General features: G+C 34.8%; 1 long non-coding RNA gene across 1 annotated transcript in view; it reads left to right on the top strand.

The window, feature by feature from the left end:
* The first annotated feature begins 1,507 nt into the window (after positions 1–1,507).
* The window catches only part of LOC108967671, a 102,592-nt gene continuing 89,341 nt past the window's right edge, over positions 1,508–14,758 (top strand). Inside the window, exon 1 of the long non-coding RNA XR_001993271.1 lies at positions 1,508–1,649. This is a non-coding gene — a long non-coding RNA (uncharacterized LOC108967671). The remainder of the gene's footprint in view (positions 1,650–14,758) is intronic.

Here is a 14,758-nt window from a genome sequence, read left to right as displayed (position 1 = left end):
CCTTTTAAAAAATAATATTTTTACATTTTTTTCGATGTTAATTTTTATGAAAACAAAAATTTTTTTAATGTGAGTTCCTTAATTTAAAACTTCCTTTTAAGATTTTAAATATTTTCGATTTATATTTCAAATATATGAAAAAGACTTACCAGAATTTGTATCAAACAACTATTGCCTTAATGTATTCAGACAACAATCGATAACATTTTACGTATAAAAAGCAATTCATTTGGATGAAACCTGGATTAGGAAGAAGAGAAGATTTGAAAGTAATATAATGGTTTTGCTTTCAATTTTACCAAAATACGGGATGGAATTTTTAAGGGTTAAGAATGGATTATCTCAATTCTCAGCTAAAATTTACTCATGTAGAAAAAAGTTATTTAAAAGGTCTCTAACTTTTGTTTAAAGACTTTTATCACATGCCTTCAAAATGTTTGTGGAAAATACAAAACACCACAATTTTTAGTTTTTTATTTCAATCTTTCACGAAAATTAAGGGAAACTTCGCATCTTATGTCCCACATACTATGTGTATTGTATTTTTTTATTTAAGATATTAAGTAGGACACTTTTTGGCGATTTAAAAAATGAAAATAACACTAATTTTCGATTAAAAACTCTCAGGTCAAAATATATATTTTTTTAAGTCAGCAGGCTTTATATTCATGAAAGTCTTCACTTTCTGTGGTATAAAAATTTATACGCATTACTAAGCGAATTTAGTAAACCTTTTTACCAAAAATCAATTTTTTAACATTTTTGCATAAAAGACATAATTATTTTAAAACAGCTCAACCTAAAAGTTAGTTTTATCAAGCCATATTTATGATTTTTTATATATAGTAAACCGTTAAAATTAAGCAAAAAAAAAAAAATAAAAAAAAAAAAAAAAAAAAAAAAAAAAAACAACAAAAACAAAAAAAAAAAGCAAGACAAAAAGCAATAACTTTGATATCAGACTCATAAATAAATTATTTATTCAACTAAGTGTCAAAGCTGAAAAAATGAGAAAAAAAAGCAAAATGCAACTCCTTACACTACACCATAACGAAACTAATTAAATAGTTTTTGTATATTCAAATAAAAATTTGCTTCACAAAAATAAAAAAATACAACCTAATAAATAATAAATATTCACTTGCTTTGCAGATACATTAAATAACTCCGTGAACGCAACCGTAATTAAGTTACTAAATTCTAGCAAAAATATTTGCGATTAAAAATCGATTCAAGTGGAAAAAGTCTGCGATTAGCTGACAAAACAAAAAATCTAACAAAGAGTATCTACATTAAATAAACACGAATAAATAATAATAAATAATACGCGCAAGGTGCATTTAAACCCGAAAAACATCATAATTGTGTCGCCGTATTAACAAATTTATGAATATTTTCAAGCCAAAAATAGTGTTGATAAAAAAAAAAAAAAAAAAAAAAAAAAAAAAAAAAAAAAAAAAAAAAAAAAAAAAAAAAAAAAAAAAAAAAAAAAAAAAAAAAAAAAAAACGGAATTATTTCATAAAAAACTACGATTTACAGTTTTTAAAACATATGGTTTTAAATATTAGCTGTACAGTGCTGCGATCAAAATTTATTGCAAACAAACAACTAAAAGATTAATGTTGCCATAAATCAGCGTGAAAAAATGGTAAGTCAGATTTATGTACTTTTTGCTATTTTGCCTTTTTTGCCGGCAAATTTATTGTTATTGTTTTATTGTCAAATATATTATATAAGCAAATTTAAGTTTTTGCTGAATTTTTTGAGTGTTAATAGCAAAAATTTCAGATGAATATTGCAATTATATGTAAATACAAAATACAAAACATTCGTTAGAAGAACTCGATTTTGAACGGTTGGTTTGTATCGTACTATATGCTATAATGGTTCAATCTGAAGAATTTCTTCGAAGCTTTTAGGCCTGCTTTGAGTAATAATTTATTTAAAACTTCGTGAAGATAGTTATCTTGTCAAATAGAAGAGTTGTCCATACAAAAACTTTATTTTGAACGGTTAGTTTGGATGGCAGCTATATGCTCTAGTGGCCCGATATTGGCTGTTTCGTCAAACGAGAAGCTTCTTAAGAAAATTGGGGTGTGAAAAATTTGACATCAATATCTCAAGGAGAGGACTGAGGGACTAACCCGCGTTTATCAACTTGAACAGACAGACAGAAACGAATTGCTATTGATTAGATATATGTATATATAATCACATATATGGTATGTTTACCATAGGGTCTCCAAAGTGTACTGGGTAGTACAAACTACCTTGAAAACTTAATGTGCCTTGTTCAGCGTATATATAAACACAGATAGTGTTTGAAATCGCTATAGTATGGCTTTGGGTACATCTTGTTATTTAACGCTGGTTTTATAAAATGTTTCTACGATTTTATGCAAGCTCAACTACGTTAAATGATTTTTGCTGCCTTTCCTGCTGCGCGCAGGGATTGCAGAAGGTTAGACTAGGGTTTAGGCTTACGCCTAAGCAGTTTACTGCTTTTGTGTCCTAAGAATATCCGTAGTCGTTTGCATACTTCTCTTGAGAGGTATTAGTGAGCAGTAGTACCTTTTGTTTTTCGTAGCGAGCTGGAAGTTGTGTGAGTCAAACCATGCTTGCTTCCGTATTATGACCTGATTAAACTTTTTTTCGCTCTTCTTTTGTGTCGGGCATAGAATGGATTCTTGTGCTGCTCCTGAAGTGGCCGCTATTTGTCGTGATCCCTCTGTTGCTCGATACAGTAGTTTTCTGTTACTAAGGTAGCTCCGCACCACAGCTCTGAGGAAGTTGGGGATTTGAAAGCTTTTTCAAGAGCGTTGGTCATATCCACCCATCTAGGCGTTTCGGACATCAAAGTCGTCAGCAACTATTCTTTTATATTTATGCCATCTACGCTGTGCGGCTTCTACGCTTTCAATGACGTGTTTTATGGCTCTTAGAGTTGGGTTTAAAGTCGTGTTGTCTAGGGGAAAGTCATCCAACTTAATATAGCATAGTGGACGGTATGCTAATGGCAAGTTGGGATCTTCTTTTCGCTTACTTATTAGCACCAGCTGTTGCATTTCCCAGGGTTGAGAAAGTATTCCAGATCAACCTAAGGTATAAATACATACTAAACTTCTGATTTACTTATATCAGTTGAGCAATTTCATAATATTAAATATATAATAAAGATACCAGAGTATTTATAATACCCTACTTTAGAGTTTTGGCTTAGATTTTACTTCGGAAAACAATGAACTTGGCAACGGAACCAGCTAGTTTATTGAAAAAAATATTAAACCCAATTTGATCCACTATTCTTAAACTCTTTTATCCTGTAAAAATTTATATTTTAAAGCAACAACGTAACGTTGTCAATAGAGTGATACATTTTTTAAATAAATTTTTTTGCATTTAGTGTCCTATTTATTAATACCAATTGTTCGTTCCACTCGCCATATAGTCGGGTTTGGTTATAAGCTGAATTATTGTGAAAAGCAAAAATTGCGGCAATTTACTCATTTTAATACAATATTCGAATGCATATAAACATGAGTGGAAAAAAGTAACTTATTTATTATATACATGTATACTGACTGTCATATAATGCCAGCATGATCTCATCTCAAAGCTGAAAAAACTGGATACTCGCATACACATTTGCACAGCAAAATTTTCGCTTGCAAATAAACTGTATTTTGTTTTGCCATAAAGTTTACTGGAACACATTTATATGTAGGTATATATATACATATCTGTAACAGTGTGCATATTATTGCATTTAAAAACAATTTAGATTTATTTTGTGCACAAACAATAATTACAATTCTAAATAAGTCTCGCTGCAAAAGTTGTAATTTACATAACTTTTTTTTTTTTTTGCAAATAAGACTCAGATATATATATTTTTTATATATTTGTATGTATATGTAGGTATATATATCACCTAAAGTGTGAAACAGAGTATCATCAAAAACAATATATATAACCAAACCTCAAATTTTGTTTCATATGAGTGATTTCTATAATATTACATCGTTTTTCCTTCGCCTCTAACTTATGAAAAGTGATATTCCGACATGTCGCATTTTAGGTGACGATATATATGCATATATATGTATAATTATTTCATAACCAGTATAAAATGAAAATCCAAATTTAGTTTAATTTCGAAAATATTCCACGATATACATATGAATAAAATGTGTATATCAGTAGTGTTCGAGAACTGTATAACTAGAATATGAGCTGAATGAGATTTGAACTGGTGATAAGATATATTTTGCCGGTTTCGCCTCGCTGTGTGCCAAGAAAAATTAAAATTTGCTAAAAACATATTATTATCTAAGAAGAGTTTCTTACATTTTAATAATGAAACTTAAGAAAACTACGCTCTACTATTTTGAAGGCGCTTTGGAGCTGCTCAGTGAATATTCGTGAATTACTCTTCTTCTTTACCGTTCGACTGACGAATAGTTATTAGATCTATGATTTTCAATATAAATATGTATCAGTGGTGAACAATTCAACTCATAACAGTTCTTAAATGACGTTCCTCTGATCCTTCTTTGCAAGGAGCTTGACTACACTACATCCACAGCGACCATATTCATCGACTTAATATCAATGAGCATCACATTAAAATTTCGACAGTCACAGACAGACAGACTTTATAGCCTGTATTCCTTCACTTCTCATTTGAACGATATTATTGCCAAAATATAGAACCGTCGCACAATCTTTACAACGCTAGTCGGCAGCTCATGAGAAAATTACACAAAAAAAAAAAAAAACACAAAAAAAAAAAACAAACGCTGTTGGCAACATATAGGACAATCGATCAGCCAGTTATCAATTAAGCTACACCAATATGGCCAACTGGTTGTCTTTTGGGGAAACGCAAACTAAGAAGCTTCTGCAATGCAGTCTTCTTCAGCAGTTTCTGCTGGAATGCTTTCACAGAAACTCATAGATAAGTTCTTTGAGAGGTCTTTTCTTGATTACGTGGATGACATAGAACAATACGCCGATCAGACTACATATGATCGCAACAAACTTTAGCCACGCACTGACCCCCATTCATAGTGAAGATATCAACACTTTCATGACAACCTCCCAGTGTACTTGGAGTCAAACCTACACCCATATCTGATGAAGAGCCCGAGTTTCCCCTACAATCTTGCGTAACTTTATTCTGGATACTATAGCGAGTTAAACTCCTACTTACCCTGCATTGGCGCCGACATAGCAAATTTATCTATAGCATACAATGAGTATCTAAATGCCTTCAACTAACTTTTTGCATTCCCATCGAACCCCATTCAACTAACACAACTCTCCTTATGGCGCGACCACAACCATCCAGCATGTTTCCCATTGTTACCATTAGATGACTTTGCTGGCAAGTGGGGACCAGGTAACTAAAAACGATTGACCCTCATTAATCGTCTAATTGGAAGATTAAAGAAGATATGTAATCTCGAGTCAATATGCTTTGAGGATTAGAAAATTTAAGATATCCATGACCGTAGACTCAACTTTAGTTTTAACAGTTGGCTTTATATCCGATCTAAAACAGCAAGCCAAAAGGCATTTCCAAACAACTACTGTATTCGGTATAATTTTTTAGAAATCTCTGAATGTGCTTAAAGATTGCAGTAAATATTGCAAGAGCCAGTCGGGTCTACGAATCGGAACGCATCGTGATTTTGTCTGATTTTAATGACTTAGCAGCACTCACCAAAGTAATTTCCCAGAAAAAACAGAGTGAGATGATCTCATTTCTGGTAAGTGTTGAGATAAAATGTAGGAAATATAGAAAACATCTGATTACGAGTTTTGTTGCTCCGATTTATTGACTTGGCTACACCAGTCGCTGGTAACTTCAGAATGACTACGCATTATAAGTATTTCAATATTTTCACTCTTCACGAATGTTGCTCAGACTCAGCGGAAAAGTGAAAATTGCCGCAGGGAACTGGAAAATAATGAACCGACAGCAACAACTTAATAAAATCCACGAATCTACGATTCCACGATTCCATAAAGGATGTTCTAAATCACAAAAAAGTTAGCTAATTTAAGCGAGTTAATTCGTTGACACTCCCCCTTAGTGGGCTGCCAATCAGAACCGGCCGACTGCAGCAGGAACGAAAGCTGCGGGCCGAAAAGCATAATTACCACGCGAACGTGCGGCACGTATGTACATTTATGGCGTTGAGCCTCGACTTCAAGGCATAGCAGAGTTGATTTGCGAGTGCCAACATAAGCGCGTGAGTGTGTGTGCACGCTCGCATATTTCAGTGTGTTTGCACACTTAAGTGCTGCAATTAGTGCTCCTCCCAGTGTCTAACTGAACTTAATGAATAAATAAATGCCACTAATAGTTGCCACATTTCCTGTTTAGCTGCATTCAACGTGCGCCGCTGCGCGATACAACGCAACCGTGATGTAATTGATAATGGTGAGGGGTTGGTGAGGCATGCAACAACTAATAAGTATGTATGTATGTATGTATGTATGAATGGAAGAATGCATTTGTTTGCATAAGACTCACCTGGGCAGGCAGAGCGAGTGTGCTGCCCAAACGACAACAGCAACAACAAAGACAGCAGCGGCAACAACCATCGCTCGGGCCACGCCGCAGCCGCGCAACCACATCCGGCAACAATGATAGCGCCAAAACGTGCTCACAAAGCAGTGACAAACAACAATAACAACTTGCAACAGTTGCATGTATTGCCATGACACACACACACACACACATATACACACACTGATAACGATAACATCAACTTTGCAAAAATTAAATCATAACCATAGCGGGTACACAACAAATGCAACAACAATCATGTGTGTATTCTAGTCAGTGACAGCAACGGTTCTATTCGCGTAGCTCTTCGCTTTCTGTTTTCTGTTGTTGTTGTTGTTGTATGTTGTTTCCGCCAATCCACTTACATAACAGCATCAACTTTAGACGACTCCGTGTTGTACGTTGGCTATTTGTTCTTGTTGTCATTGCCGTTGCTGTGATGTTGCACTTCGAATTGCTCTTTTATGCAACGTAAAAGCAACAGCAACAACAACAACACGCTGAAATCAAGCGAAATTGTCGCCAACATCATCAACGTGCTGTCAGCAACTCAGCGTCACAGCGTTGCAACAACGCGCTGTTACCAGTCATATTGTCAATATTGCTGCCACAAATACACACACATATATACAAATGTTCTTGCATGTGGGCAACAAATAAAAAATGGCAAAATATTTTAGCAAAAACTATACTCTGCAAATATGTGAGCGCTTTCAAAGAGCGTTGTTGTTGTTTTTTATTTTATCCCTTTTTTTTTTTTTTGCAGACGTTTGATCTTCTTTTACTGTAATAGCAATTTCGTATATCCGCCAGCACCGGTAATAGCAACGACCAACCGCACCAAAAGCTTTTAGAGGAAGTGAAAATAATATCTAATGGCTTTCTTTTAGTCGTCTCACAAGATTGTTATGCTCAACTGTGGCCCTCTCAGAATTGTTAGAGATTTTGTAGAATGAAATATATATATATACGATTAGTGTAGAATAGAAATAACTGCAACCTCCGGTCTAGCATGCTTTGTTTCGTCCAATTCTACACTTTAATAAATTCAGAAATCAAGATGGGTGTTAGGGAAACAGTGCGTTCTCTACTCCGATTTGGGCATCAGAAGATTTTATTGATCTGATGAATTTTCACAATGATTCCAAGCATTTCCCAGCTCCAATGTTTCGTTTGAATTTTTCCTTCAAAGACCAACACGCTTTTCTTCAGGATTCTTGCGGCATTTTGTATGATAAATGTATGGTTCTGCTTTATACTCTGCCGTCCCTTTCACAAAGCGAAGATCCCTTCTGGGCTTGAGGACTCCTTCAGTTGGTGGCAGCAAGTTGGAGGTATCTGTAAAGATCAATATCCCAGGCCTCACATTAGACTCAACTTAACGGTGGAATAGGCGTATGGAATTAACACTGTCTAGAGCCGCCAAGGCTGGCTGGTCGTAAGGCCAACTGTCACTTATGGAGCGGTGGCTTGGACATCGAAGGCAACGTAGTCTTCGGTCGGTCTTCAACTATCGAAACTGCAAAGACTCATCTGCGTGTTGAAGTCATGCTGTAACTCACACCGCTGCATCTAGTGATCCAACAGCCAACATACCGTGCTCCATGCAAAGGGGTTTGGCAAAAGAAAGATAATATCGTCGCAATAAATGAAGACTTTAGGCGAAGATACACCACCGACCCTTATTCCAAGAGACGATCTTACAAAGAGGGTAAACTACAGTAAGAAATTTAAAGTTACCCTCGGCAGTAAGGCGGAGTGGTTGGTTCCGTGCTCGACTTACTACTGAGGGACAGCTATCTAATGGTATAATGACAGCCCGAAATCAATCTCGAGCACACTTATCTCACATCCGACGAAGTCCTCAAAAAAATTTAGAGTGGTCTAGCAGGTTTAAATTGTTTATTATGAGTTTCAAGAAAGGCAGCGCGAAATGAAATTGTGGAATTGACAACAACACTTTCGCTTTTATGCTAAGTAAATATATTTTATGAATTCCTTTTGAGCGCTTATTTCGTGCAGTTAAATACCAAAAACTCCTTTTATGACGGAGTTAAGTCGACGCTCTGCAACCTCAATAAAGACCAGCAGTTGACCTTTTGCATTGAACACATAGAAATAATTACTTAAAAGCAATATACATAAGAAAATACAATTTTTTATCAATGAACAGGTCATTTTATGAATTTTTGAGAGAAAACATTTTTCTAAAATCAAAGGCTTTATTTACACGTTAACGCAACATTTCTCTAACATCAGAAAGATAAATTCTTTAATAACGAGTATTTTCCAAACAAAAAAAAAAAAAAAAAAAAAAAAAATATTGACAGAACTTTGTGTTGGTCATCAGTGGCATTCATCACAGTGTTTCTTTGGACAGATTCACTGTTAAATCAAATCGTTTGCACTCGTGAAAACTCGACCTAATGAAAGCCATACTTGCTGCAGTCTTCGAATATTTTGTATTTTAATTTATTTATTTGTTTTATCAGTTTTCATAATTTCATACATTTTTCTTGCCAAATTCCAAATATTACAACTAGTTGGTTTGCTGTTTAATGACTCATGACCAGTTTATGCAAACATTTGTACAGTTTATTTTCATAAAGCATAGAAGAACCGAGTGTTCCAATTGTTAAACAAAAGCAGTGATTTTTGTTTGCTATTTCTTATTTACAACCGAATTCAATACAGGCTTTTCGCGCAATATTTGCAGCACATTCATTTCCCTCGTGCTAACTCTTTCAGCAGTGACCCTTTGTATAGCTTTGTCGAAAATTTATAACCGCTTCGTTTCTCGGGTTCACCAGCATTTCACCAAAGTCTCTTGCTCCAACCTATTCCAAGCCCTATACAAAAATCGAAGAGCAATATCTCAATTTTATTTTTGCATTGATTCGAACAATCGCAATTAAGACTAGTAAGGAAGGGCTAAGTTCGGGTGTCACCGAACATTTTATACTCTCGCATCAAATACCGTATTTGTGTAAAGTTTTATTCCGCTATCATCATTCTTTCCTAATGGATATATTATACAGAGAAGGCATCAGATGGAATTCAACCCATATTACATGTCATCAGGGTGCTAAGAAAATATTATGTACCGAATTTCATTGAAATCTATCGAGTAGTTCCTGAGATATGGTTTTTGGTCGGACGGACAGACAGACATCCGGATTTCAACTCTAGTCGTCACCCTGATCACTTGGTATATATAACCCTATATCTGACCCTTTCAGTTTAAGGACTTACAAACAAACATTATGTGAACAAAACTATAATACTCTCTTTAGCAACTTTGTTGCGAAAGTATAAAAATTGCTGCCAACATAGACTTTCGATAATGTAACTTTATGCATTGATTGAATCAAAGGGGTGAAATTTGGCGACAAAATATTGTAGCTTAATTTTGAACTGCTCCACTCATTACGCTCACGAATATAATTTTTTCTCTGTGATTGAAATAAGGCATGACACTTTTGAAATTTATGAAGACATACATCGCTGGCAAAAAACTTCTTATAGAATTTAATTCTTTTCATGACGAATACTTGAATGAGATTTTGAATTTCTTTGTTAGGTATAGTGCGACCTAATAATAATTTTCGATTTTTTTATCATCAATCATCCACATATTTATTTGAAGTTTTAATAAAGTTCCGAATTAGTAATGAAATTACCTAGGAACTTATGTTTTATAATATGTTTTAATCCAATGTATGTAATTTAATAACTGATTGATTAATATATACATAATATAATGTTATACATTAATTATAGAGTTGCAATTTCTCACACCGATTATAATTTTCATGGGTCAAAGCTTTCTATATATGGCATAATATTACATGTTATTAAAGTAAGTTGATACCTTTGTAAAGGTCAATGAATGAGACGTCAAGGGATAGTTATAAATGTAATTATAGTTTCATCAAAAACTTAGAAGTTTTTATTTGCGCATGACAAATTTGACATCATTAGTATTCACAACGACAGAGTGCTAAACACACAGCACCCACATCTGAGCATTAAATAATTGGCGAACACATTTTGTATTGCTTTCTAATACATATTCTTAGCGCTACACATCTAGTGTCGAAAAGTTTTAGCGTTTATTGCAAACTTTCTTGCTTTTTTGTAGCTTCGTTGTAAAATGGAAAGCATAAATACTGTTGGCGAAAAATTAGTAAGACTTTGTTCATGATTTTAAAATTCTTAATTTATTCTTCAAAATCGAAGTCGTCCCGTTCAAAGTAGTTTCCTTTTATGCCAAGACACTTGTGCCAACATTTTTTGCAATCCTCCAAACAGTTGTTAAATTCAATTTCCGGAATAGCCTTCAATGCGCGTAGCGAATCACTTTTAATGGCTTCAATTGAAAGACAAGCATAAACTAAGATTATTTTAATTATATTTGTCACAGATATCACCGACAGTCATATCAGCCTGCAAAAACAGATATTTCGACGAATGGAATTTCGGGCGAAATATAATTCAAAAAGTCTTACTAGCTTTTGCCCGCAGTAGTATATTCGCTGTTCGAAGTCGCTCTTGACTGCTTTTAAGATATTCTATCGCTTCACTGGAAGGGTTGAACTTTAATCTTCAGAAAAACTGGAACACTCTGAAAGTCGACCTTTGCGGCACGGCACCAAAAAATTCCAAATAAATGTAATATTAGACCAGTAGAAAGAAATTTCGCTGCAGGCTTTACACAACATAAGCGTTTACTACGTAACGAGAGCATTTCTAACGCCGAACCTTTCTTTCGATTGGTAAACTATGTAATTTATGTAAAATCGAGCGTAATTTGTAGGAAACTATAGATTATGCTGATAGAATGAATATTTCGATTGCAAAGTTTTGAGCCCGTTTTGAATATGTATTATGAAGAAGATTCGCTTGAAAAGATGAGATATCTTAGAATTTTTTAATAGATCCGATAGTCTTCATTTTAGAGATTCATTGATGAGCGCTCGTCTCGTATAAATGCGAGTTTGTTGTGTGGTATTTAAGACAAGAAAATCTTAAACTATTACGGAACACTTTCAAAATTGCACAGATTTTATTCAACGATTTTCAAGAAGGTCGGCCAAAGGAAACATTTAAAAAAAAAACATCCGTGAGGAAAACTGTACGGAGCGTTTGGCTTTGAAGAAGTGTGGTGGTTTTAAGCAATTTCTCTATAAATATGTGAGTGGGTCACAAGAAACTTTCTCAAACTTAAACGTATAATAGACTATATTATGTTTGAAATAGAAGTCGGAAACGAGTTAGGCTAGGTACTGTCAATGATCTCTCACTGAGGTAACTTTTTTTATGTTCCTTGTGATAGGTACGCATGTACTGATAGTAGATGAAATTCTAGTTAGAGCGTCGACATATAGTAATTCCTCATACGTCTAAGTATAAGCTTTATTAGCCTTCCTGAGGAGTACTAAACTTTCAGTTTACACCTACCCAACTTCAAAAGATAAACAAATCTACAAAGTACGGAATGGGTTAATTTCATTATAGGGCAATGATATTCGTATTTACATACATACACAGCCACACAGGCTCCTTCACCTTCGCGCAGCATCACCAATTTACTTGGGTAGCTTAGTGTTGCTTCATCGCCATCACCTTAACTTTGTTGCTAAGCATTATGTTTGTTGTTGCGCTGCAGCGCGTTGTTATTGCTCTTATTAGATAGCGTTGCGGCAGCAACATTATTACAGTATAACGTTACCCACACAGTATATTAAACGGGTAAGTGCTCATTAGAATATTTCATTTCAATGTTGGTGGAAATGTCGACGAGCCTCACATAAACACAAATAAACCCACATATTTACCTAACTTCTGTCGACAGCTACGTTGGCAGCTTGATTATTTGGCTTGTAGCTACGCGAAAGCGCGGTATCATGCTTCAAGTGGTTTTCGGAGACGCAAAGAGGCTCTGCCGCCGCAAATATCATTCTTCGCTTTGTATGTTTGTGTGTAGCTTCATATAACTTCACACAGCCTGCTACTCTTGTTGCTGCTGCGGCTGTCACTAGCTCTCAGCATTTTTTGTTTTTTTTTGCTGGGAAATCAGAACATTTACTTAAGTGTCTGCGCATGGACTTGAGAGATCCATGGCTTTTATGCGCCAGCATGCAAACTTTCAGCTGCAACATGTTTATAAACATATGCGCACACACATACAAATATAAATATAGAGAAATTGGTAGCTGGTTACATATCTGCAATAATAAGGTGTGTTTATTGTCAGTTTTTTAACTCCATTCTTCGGTTTTCTATTTGTCTTTACATGGTTCATCAGCATTCGCCTTGGCTTAATTATGCATATGATGAAGCGGAAATTGACGACTTAATTAAAAATGTTCCATTCGCCTTGCATTGGCAATGCTGCAATGAAGATGGCGTATCATCAGCAGCTTTGCACCGACTGACTGTGTTGTTTTGGTCTGTTTTTCAGTGCATAAAACTCTATGTTACTTGCAATGATGCTAACACATCTGCTTTGGTTTACCATTGTTATTGTTATTGTTTTAGTTGCTGGACTTTCTAAATGCTTCTCCATCACAGGAAGTGCACATATTGAAAACCATGTTTCTTCTAGTTTTTGATGTACTGCAAGGTGAGTTCCAAAGTAAACAGAACTGTTTGAAACTAGCCCCCCATCTATATGTCGACTGATGCGTTAGAATCTGCTTTCTTTATCGATTTTCCAGCGCTAATTTCATGTCATTTAATCAACATCGATTGTAAGTGAAGTTATTGCGTTCTAAGTGTCAGTATGTTTGTGTTATCGCTGCGAAGATGAGCTTCGAACAAAGAGCCAACATTAAATTCTGTTTTAAAATTGCTTAAACTTTTACCGAAACGTTTCAATTGATGAAACAAGTTTATGGCGATGAATCCCTTAGTAGAGTGCCCTAGTGGTTTCAATGTTTTCAAAGTGGTCTGAGGACATATGAGACGATCAACATGTGGGCCAGTCACAATCCGTGCCACCGGAAATTCCATCGAAACTCGGTTTGTTCCGCACAAATTGACTGATGGACTGAGGACGATTATTTCACCAAAAATCACATTGTAGCCATTAACCACTACCCGCATTCGCCTGATATGGCACCGTGCGATTTCTTCCTTTTCGGAAAAATGCCGTTGCCCATGAAACGAAAGCGGCTTGAACCGGCAACCGGCGGCCATACCGGTCAACGAGGTAAAACACTCGTTTTGGACCGTGCAAAAATCTGCATTGAAGCAGAAGGAGAATATTTTGAATAAAATAAACAAATTTTAGATAGAAATGTTTTTCTTTTTTATTTTTTTGAAATCCTGTTTACTTTGGAACACCCCGTGTATTTGTCGTTTGCTCTTGCTTAGCAGTTAAATTAAAAGACTTTTTTTTCCATTTGCATACGATATATAACCGTTTTTCCAATTTCGGAGTTCGGAGATTATTTAATGGCAGCCGGCTTAACTATTTTCGAACAAGTGATGTGTTACAAACGAAATCTGAGAAAATATTTTTCCTCGCTGTGGACAATTGACATTAAAAATACAAATATATTTGAGTTGATGTATGCAAACCAAGAAATGTAGAAGAGAATTCGAAAAATCTGTTGTGATCCATTGAAAAATTGCAAATGTATTCAAAAAATAACTGCAAAAGTTTTATTTATTCGTCTACATTGTGGTATCTTCTTCAAAATAGTCACCATCCTCAATTATGAGAGGGCATCTTTCATTTCTCTACATACTTCTCAAACTAAATTTTGCGATAACCTTTAGCTACATCAGTCCCGGTGAAATCGGTAAGGAGTAATATCTGACGATTATGCACATTGGGGTATCGTTGCAGTTTTGTTTTTGGTCAAAAATTTACGAAGAAGTAACGAAGTGTTAGCTTTTAAGGAACGAAAAGCGCCAAGCTCATTAAAAAAAGCGTTTAATTACCCAGATGAGTATCATCATATGTCAACATTATATAAATTTTTAACTACATGTGAAAAGAATTAAACTTGAAAAAAATTTTTTATGTAATAAAATTAGTATAAAAACTTTATGAAAAATATAACTATCCAAAAATAAACATCTTGTGCCGAAAATGTTGCAGGTAAGAACACAACATTTTGAGAAGAGAACACGCAACTTTGACAGCCTAGGCAAAATAAATGGAACATTTT

This window comes from Bactrocera latifrons, unplaced genomic scaffold (assembly GCF_001853355.1).
Source record: "Bactrocera latifrons isolate USDA-ARS-PBARC rearing strain unplaced genomic scaffold, ASM185335v1 scaffold_194, whole genome shotgun sequence".
Classification (NCBI taxonomy): Eukaryota; Metazoa; Arthropoda; class Insecta; order Diptera; family Tephritidae; genus Bactrocera; species Bactrocera latifrons.
Note: the sequence above shows the minus strand (reverse complement) of the source record. Positions and strands in the feature narration are given on the sequence as shown.